Raw genomic sequence first — 9,481 nt, 5'->3', positions numbered from 1 at the left:
ACACCGGGGCACCGTGCCCCACCCCCCTGATTTTGACATTTTAACATTAGCCCTATGGGCGTTGCATGGAAAGAATGGGACCAAAAGTAGGCAGTGTCCCCCCCCCCCCTTAATTGAAGGTGTTCCGCCGCTACTGCCTGCGCCTTTGAAAGTGCATACATTTGCCTCGTGCCACGCCCGCTTCTCATCAACTCGTTGCCGGATGAAATGATACGACAAAATGTATAGAAATCGCGATTTCTATACATGCGATCGATGGTGCGCGCACCATTGATGATCTGGGATTGAATAGGAATCTACCCCAGTTGCATGAACACGTAGATGCGCATTACTGATTATAAATGTTTTAGTACCTACCTATTGCATCTATGGTAGGCGTTGATATCCAGCTCGTCGGAATAAAATAACAACTACAGACAAAAGAAATAAAGTCGATGGAAACCCGACATCCACCAACTGCACTGTTTCTTTGACGCGATAACCTGGCTTACATCTGACAATGGTCTCTACTGATCGGCTTTTGAGCACATTTGTTTTATTTTATATCATACGGATGCTGGAGTATGCTGTACCTCTGGTGCGCAGCTTCGTAACCATTGTCAACGCTCCGCCTACCTGCTAGGTGGGTTCATACCAGGAGACAGAGTCGACGCAGCGGAACTTATCTGTTTGTCGTCCATTAAAACAAACTACTCGGCTGTCGCCTTTTGAAATTGTCACTGTGTTCCCGGGGGCAAAAAGAGATCCGCACCGAAGGGCATCTTGTGACGTGAGGATGTGAAGAAGATGTGACGCATCTTCTCCCTCGTGTCCTTTGTGCGCCAATGGTCATGACGCACGCGCTAGTGTTGTGACGCACTTTCAGCATACACTCATCAGGAACCGTACACACTCAGCGACATTGTCAGTCGCCGGGTGTTTGACAGAGCTGTCCCGGAGGCCGAGTAACGCTCCGAACCACACCGTCCCAGCCCTGCTGCTGGGGCAGAGCTGCGGCCGAGCGTCTCCCTTCCACGAGCCAAACTGGCAGTCATCGCGCCACGTCCGTCGCCTCGGAGCAGACCTCGCGGCGAAACGGTCACGTCATTTACGGACCACGACAGAGTTAGGTCATTATCACATTATACCTATACCGCGGTGTTGGTTTGCTGGTTTATGCTCGTTTGCAAACGAGTAGAAAAGGGACGCTTCTACATATATGGGTGCATTGTCTTCACCTTCTCTAACACGCAATATTTTTCATTTTATTGTTTTCCATAATGTGCAACCTGTACCTAGTCAGATAAAAAGTGGGCTAAAAGAAGTTTTTTTTCAATAATTGCAATTGCTATTAGCGCTTTCCAACTGCGGGCCAATGAAAGGCGCAAACGTTTCTCCAACGCTGTTTGACATAATCATTTCCTTCGATTATTGCATTTTAGGCATAGTTTTATACATTCCCCAAATGCTTCATTGTTGACCGGATAATGAGCTGCATAGCATTACTTAAAATGTATAATTTGAACAACCATCACCATTCGGCTGAACTTTGTGAATCATTATGACCTGAGTTCTAATTGGGGTTGACATCGAAACGATAATGAAGCGATAGGTAATTAATCGACATCCGTTAACTTAACATGGTCGTTTGCTAAGACTATGAAATACATTAAATTTCCTCCTTAGTTGTGGTTGTTCACGTAAAGTTCCGTCCCTAGTTGTGATCGTCCGATATCTGTCCAATATAAAGGAATGTCGACTCGGTCCGGGCTACTATATAGTGCAGCTAGTGTCGATGGCACAGGGTGTCCGCGTTGGTGTTTATTATGTTGGTTGCCAGCGACAACCGCTCACGAGAGCGTTGGAGTAGATGTACATTAGGTCTGTCAAGGAGCATTATTGTTGATCTGTGCGTATTGCTGGCTTTGCCAACCGATTAAGGCCATTATCCATTATCCTGAAAATGCTCAAACGCAGCCAGTTTCTATGGTCACAGGGCACCAGTCAGCATATAAGGATGTGTGTGACCGCCGGGCGGATAGACGTTGTGTCGGCGGCACGGCAGGCACAGCGGCGGAGTTGGACACGCCGTACGAGATGCTGTACGTATGGGTGAAGGCGCTGGTCGGCCTGCTGCTGACCATCAACTTCGCGGCGCCGCTGTACGCGGTAGCCGTCAACCGGACGCTGTGGGAAGAGCCGATGGCCGTGCTGGCCGCCAACCTCTCCTTCAGCTGCATGTGTCTGGGCGTCACGTTCGTCCTTATCGGCGCGTACGACATCGCGCAGCTGCAGGTCAAGGGACTCTGCCAGTCGCTCCAGTACTGCGGCTTCGGCTTCGGCGTGGCATTCAAGTTGGCGGAGACGTGCATGGCCGTGGACCAGTTTGTGGCCGTGTTCTACCCCCTGCAGCACTACAGCCTCATGTCGCGCGCGCGCCGCTGGCTCTTCGTGGCCACCTGGCTGGCCTGGGCCGTCCAGCCGGCCTTCGGTCTGGTGGCCGTCCTGCTGGAGCTGCCGACGCCGGCCGACACCACGCTGGGGCGCGACAAGGCCAGCGTCGCCTTCCCCGAGTGCCGCTGGGAGAGCAACATCGCCGACGCGTACGCCATCTTCGTCGAGACCCAGTTCCTGGTGTTCTCGCTACTGACGGCGGCGCTGTACATGTACACCGGTGCGGTCGGCTATCGCATGAACGCGCGCATCCGTCGTCAGATGGCCCACCTCGGACACCAGAACATCGGCGGACGGGACCGCAAGTTCGTCGACAACTTCAACTCCTTCAAGAGGATCGTCTGGGTGTTTCTGACGACGATGCTGCTGGACGTGATCTCGCCGGTGGTGCGCCTGATCGGCCGCTGGCACCCGATGCCGCAGTTCAGCGGGTTCCTGCACCAGCTGCGCGCACTCTGCTTCATCTGCGAGGGCTGGCTCTACGGCCTCCTCAACGCCAAGCTGAGAGAGGCCTACAAGAAAACGCTGTGCTGCAGGCCGTGCAGGGTCACCTCCAATGCGGTGGAGGTGCTGGATCATCGCCACCATTCGGTTCAGCAGTGCCAGGGGCCGATACCGTCCGTCACGGAGCACTCGCAGCCGCCGGCCGCATCACCCAGCCATTCGATACGCCTGTGTAGCGTGGCTGATCTGCCCATACAAAGCTAAGTGATGTTAGCTGAACTCTTGTCTGAATATACCGGGTGGCCCAGAAAAAACGTTCCCAACTTTAAAGGGACCCTCCCACCTTCAAAAAAGTTAATGAATTGGCATGAAAGTGATGTCGCTCGGTTCAGAAAGAGCAAAAACGAATATCTACCAAATTTCATCGAAAAATATTCACCGGTTTTCAAGATATTAGACTTTTACTTTTGTTTACTTTTTGGGATCTCCGCTGTTCCTAGCGACTTTATTTGAAAGTGCGGCATTTGTTGCGCGCAAAGCAACATATACCACAGCGTGCTACAAAACGTTTTAGTCAAACATTTAACGGACGTACGAAAGCCTGATGACGTCATCAGATTCCCGTAATGGTTAAGAGATAGGGACCACGCTGGTCCCACCCTGCAAGTAAAGGGAAGAAATTTCTTGAACACCATAAAGCTGCGGGGGTTGCGACCAGGATAAATGGTGGTTTCTGAGCCTGGCCGCAAACTTGGCTATCTCAACTCAAAACTAATGTTAAGGTGGGAGGGTCCCTTTAAATCAATATTTCTCAGAAAGCGATATAGACACAACATTGAAACTTCCAATAGTCAATGCGGCATGCATTGTCAGTAAATGGTATGATTTTTATGTTATTCGGTCAATTACTTTTTAAACGGTTTGTGTTTCTAGCATGCCATGTAAAAATTACTTTTTTGCTCAGATGTTTACTAAAAAATGTGAGTGAACGGGCCACTTCCATCTCGGCACCACAGCCTTCAGCCATGACTGCTACAAGCAACTAGTCTCATTGATAGTTCAGGCCTCAGGGTGACACATTCCCTCTAGCTTTTTTCTTTATTCGGTCGATTTACTGTTTGATCTTGAAGGGAGGGCGATCAGCAGTAACCCATGCACCGTGCCACTCCGTCTGCTCGAAACAGGACTTGTTAAAACGAATGGCATCCATTAACACTATTTTGGCTCAGTATTTGAATATTTGGTACGTACATACGTGGGACAAATATTTAAACTAACAACACACTTGCTGGTTTCATTCACGTGTTCTCTTTTTCCATTTTTTCTCACTTGGTACGTCTAAGCCAATCATCACTACCGTTCAACATCGGCAAAAAAAGCAAAAACGTCTTACTTAGTTCAACATAAGATGGCTGGATTGTAAATGATGGTACAGTGTTATAATTTGGCATACCAATGCGCAAAGAAGTGACGCACCCTTGATGGAAATTTTGGCTCGTTATTTGCACTCGAATTTGAGATATAGGCCTCCAAAGTTCGGAACGTTTTTTTTTTGGGGGGGGGCCACCCCAAAAAAAAAACGTTTATTTATGTGTTAATCCTAGCTGTGCGACTTGTCTGTCATGTTGTTTCTTCACACGCGTTTGTTGTCGATAGTATCCTGGTGCCATCTCGGTATAATTCTAAGCCGGCCCGTCATCACTGCTGACGATTTGTAGCTCTTCGACCTAGTCCGGCTGGCTGAGGGTGGCCGACTTGTGTCGGTTCCCTCCCCAGCGGCTCGACCCAGTGAGAGCAGCAGCTGCAGAGGCGCATAGCTGGCACGGCGCCACGGCAGGTCGGGAACTGGTGAGTCAGAGTGCCCGGCAGCCCGGCCGGCCGGAGCGACACAGTGGTTCACTGGGCCAACCGAGGAGAGGGGTACCTACAGGTCACAGGGATAGGGAATCACTGGGCCAACTAACTGCGCACGGGTTACAGCGGATCACAGGGCTGTCGCGGGGGGGGGGGCGTGATTTACTCCTTTATCTTAAGTCTGTTAATGCGTCGGACTTACTGTGGATCACTCGGCAGGAAGGGTGAGCCCACAGGGGATCACAGAGCCCCCTGATGTGCAGCTCGCCCTCCTGAGTTCAGAGTTGAGCCGTTGAACGTGTTCTGTGCGCCCGCTCAGACGATGTTGCACACCCGTCGATGTTGCTCACCCGTCTCAGACGATGTTGCTCACCCGTCGCGATGTGCCAGCTATCCTACTCACATTGGTGGAGGTGAAATAAACGTGCTCCGTGGTGGCTGATGTCTGTGATTATTTATTGAACACCGGCTGGAACCCGACTCACTGTCTCGCCGAAATCAGAGCTGCTTTTGCTATTGTATGTTCCGTTGGTTAACTCGAATGCATAACTAATTGTGAGGAGTATGGGCAACGCGCTCGTTGCAGTTATGCGAGTCTATGAATATAGATAATCGCCTTTCGTCCAGCGAAGTTTATGGTTCTAGTCGAAATGAAACAAATATGTTACGCGAATGCCAGCCAATTGAAAGGGATGCAAAGCTACAAGGCTATACGTAGGTATGCTTTGCCTGAACTACCTACTCATACTTTTTTTGTTACTAGGCATACGAGCTGTGCTGACAAGGGCTGAAGCGTAGTATAATTTTCAGCCTAATAGGTAACCTATAAGACGGTATGACAGCCGTTCCGTCGCCTCAGGCAACACGCTAGTGTAGGTATCTCTCGCCGGACGTGGTGGTTTTCTATACATCGTCCCTGCCGAGGGGGAGGGAGTTGGTGCGCCTATACGAGACGCAGCGATTGATATACCTAGGTACTCGAAGTAAGGTCTTAGGTCCAGGGCTGCGTAGTTGGAGCCGGAGTCGGCTGGAGTCGACAGAGCTGACCGGAGTCGGAGTCGGAGTCGATCCTGGAAACCGGAGTCGGAGTCACCGAAATTTCATCGACTCCGCAGCCCTGCTCAGGTCAACTGGTGACCTTTGAGGTCTGGTCAAGTGGCCCAAGGCACGGGTACAGTTTTTGGTAAGCAACTTCGCCAAAAATGGTCGCGATTTTGGGCGGCACCCGCCTCCCTCCCCTCTTCCTCAGCCGGCGAGAGATATACCTTTAGGTATATGTAGGTGTATGCTATCCAGATCGTTTGTTGGTCGGCCTGTAGCGATGGCGACGGGGCGTCGTGGTGGCGCGACTATAAACCGGCCCATCACTGGTGTCCGTCTTGACACTCTGACTCCGATTGTCGTCGGGAGCGGCACGCTCGGCGGCGGCTCCACCGGCTGCGGTAGGTCGGGTCGCGCCAGGTCAACCGATTACATCAGTTCGAAACGAAACGGTGGTAATTGTGATAAAGCGGTAAGTTAGGGAAATGTCATTAAGTGGGGTATGTAGGTACTTATTTTATTACGGTGGTGCCATGTGCCGTCGCTTTGGACACGTTCTTTTCGCTTTTCGTTGTTAACTAGGTTTCCGATAAGCACCAGTATAACGCCTTTTGGGGCGACTAACGGAGCGAGCGAGAGGGTGGGCCTTGCACGTGCGAAATTGCGAGGGGTACCTCCAGCTGACTTGTGCACGGCACCCTACTAACCGGTCTCTAGCGATGTGCCAAATTTGGGCACAATTGGCCCAGCCGTTCTCGAGATCTGGAAGCGGCACCCTGCACGTGCGCACGTGCAAAGTGGGTCCCAACTGACATGTGCACGGCACCCTACTAACCGGTCCCTAACTGTGTACCAAATTTGAGCGCAATCGGTCGAGCCGTTCTCGAGATCTGGAAACGACCCCTGCACGTGCGCACGTGCAGCAGCGCCCCAACTCTGGCACATGGATATGCAGTGCCTAGTGGGTGCCTACCTACATGCCAACTTTCAGCGCAATCGGCCAAGTAGTTACCGAGATATTGCAACAATTACAAAACGGACACCTCTTCGTTTTGCACGTGGCACGTGCATAAGGGGTCACCCACATGCATCAGGAATAGTCCAATACTTGGTAGAAGGAATGAAGCTACCCTACAAAAATTACCGCGTGTAAATCGGTCAAGTGGTTGCTGAGATATAAGCCTCGCAAAAGCGTGACCACGGCCGGCCGGCCGGCCGGCCGGCCGGCCGGCCGGCCGGCCGGCCGCTCATACTCAGAAATTTCCGTTAATCTAAGGAAAGACTACGCTCGCTTCGCTCGCTCCGTAATAAGGACAGGTTGAGGTCAACATTGAACAAGCTATATATCGCTGGTAAAATGAAAAACTAACATGCTCGTTTGCGTCATACTTGCCTATACCTAGTCATGTAGGCATTCCGTATTTTTAATGAATAGGGCTGTAAATACCAACCTACCTTGTAGGTATACAATGTAGGACATAATTCCCGTAATTTTCATTTCAATCAAATGAGATTGGACCAGTGTCAATCCGATCATCAAAGGATAGGTATGACAATAAGTGAACATCCGTGGTCATTTCATACGTTTAATTGAATATGCAGACGAAATGGCATTGTTGTTTTCACGTCATTTTTGTCATTGACAGATACGGAGCCTTTAACTAAACGGGCTTCGTTTCTTCCATCTACATAGTTAAATCAGGCCAACTACAAGGGACGCCGGGAAGGAGTTTGCGAGTTGCGACATTCGCTGGGTCAAACACGACATATGTAGAAAGCCTTCTTCACGCGCCTTCAGATTTCTGGCATGGCCGAAGGAAGCACGCTAAGCTCATCAAAGCCGCTCATTTATCAAACAGGGCAAGTGAACCACTCGCTTCCCGCGTCAACCACTGAGCCTGGTCGTGAGGCTACCGCGTCGTGGATAAATGGTCCCGGTCCGCGGATAAGTGGTATCACAGGGCCGGGGAGAAATGGTACCGGATCGTTGGATCGGCTGAAACTGAACAGTACCGGGCCATGGATAAACGGTACCGGGTCTTCGATGAAAGGTACCGGGCCGGTGATAATCGGTACCGGGTCTTTGATAAACGGTACCGGGTCTTTGATACATGGTACAGAGCCACGGATAAACGATACCGGGCTTTGGATAAACAATACTGAGCCATTGATAAACAGTACCGGGTTGTTGATAAACGGTACCAAGCCGTTGATAAACGGTACCAGGCCGTGGGAGCTGACGGAAGTGAACGGTACGTGGCCGAAGACGGTGCCACCGGTGCTCGTGGCCCCCGTGCTGCTGCTCGCGCTGGCCACGCTGGTCTCGCTGGTGCCCGTGGCCGCGTTCACGGGGCGGCGGCGGCTGCGCGGCCGGTGCATGTTCCAGCTGCTAGCTAACCTGGCCGTGTGCGAGCACCTGACGCTGGCGCTGACGCTGCCGGTGGTGGCGCTACGCCACCAGGTGCCGCGGCTGCCGGTGGCCGGCTGCAGCGCGCTGCTGGCCGCCCGCAGCGGCCTCCTGCTGGCAGAGTCCACAGCGCTGCTCTGCATCACCGCCGAACGCCACCTGGCCGTCATCCACGGGCTGCGCTACTTCAGCCTGCTGACGGAACCGCGCCGCCGGCTGCTGCTGGCCGCCCCGTGGCTGGCGGCCGCCGCCGGCGCGGCAGTCTCCGCCACCGGCACCAGCAGCCACGTGAGCCGGCTGGCCAGCCGGCCGGCCTGTCTGTACCTGCGCGCCGTGCCGGCCTGGCTGCGACTCGCCGAGGCGCTCTTCACCATCGCCATCTACCAGGTGATCGTGGCACTGCACGTCATCATCCGTCGCGTGGCCGTGCGGCACTCGCGTCAGATCGCCAGGCAGCGGCTCTCGGTCGGCCTCTCGGCGGAGGGGCCCGAGCGGATGGCCTCCTACTGGGGCGTCTTCAAGGCGATCGGCCTCAACATCGCCGTCACCGTGCCACTGTGCGTCCTCTTCACGCTGGAGAGCGTGGGCCTGCACGTGCCGCGCCGCCTGATCGAGACGTTCGGCGGCCTCTCCCTGCTGCGCAGTATGCTGAACGGATGGATATTCGGGCTGTGGAATGAGGAGCTGCGCAGAGAATATGGCTGGCACTGCCGCTCAGTCGAGCCCTCCACGGCCGATCAGCGAGACGAGGAGATGGCAGAGCGGGGCAGAGTGGTATGCAATTCCGCGACCCGTGGTGAGCTCCCTTTGTCTCCATTGTGTGCCCGCTCTCTGGAGCGCCGGAATAAAAGCGCAAGGGCGCAGAGCAGAGCGCCCCATAGAGTGAGAATAAGGTCGATGTCCTTACCAGGAAATCTGACGTGAATGAATTGTTTACTATGTATCGTTGGTGTATGGTAGATACCATATCGATGTCGAATGGAACTGAATTTGAGTGAATACAAAAGACGAACGTGGTGGGAAGTTCTTGGCCCAGCTGAGATGAAAAATGGGCTACTGCCCCGGCGGCTCGTATCTCATCAGAATCCCTCGCTGCTTGACACATTCACACAAACTATTGAACGGAGCGTGCGCAATGTGGTGATCGCATAGTTGGGAGAGTGCAGTATAAGCTTGATGCGTTAGTGGCTGTAGGTACCGTCGCTGTGTGTCGCATTCGGGAGAGGGGTAGATAATAGCTGGCACCGCTTACAGGACGAGTCTCTCCTTGTCCTTGATTGATAATACAATACAAACCATGCG

This window comes from Amphibalanus amphitrite, unplaced genomic scaffold (genome assembly GCF_019059575.1).
Source record: "Amphibalanus amphitrite isolate SeventyFive unplaced genomic scaffold, NRLGWU_Aamphi_draft 000647F_arrow, whole genome shotgun sequence".
Taxonomy (NCBI): domain Eukaryota; kingdom Metazoa; phylum Arthropoda; class Thecostraca; order Balanomorpha; family Balanidae; genus Amphibalanus; species Amphibalanus amphitrite.
Note: the sequence above shows the minus strand (reverse complement) of the source record.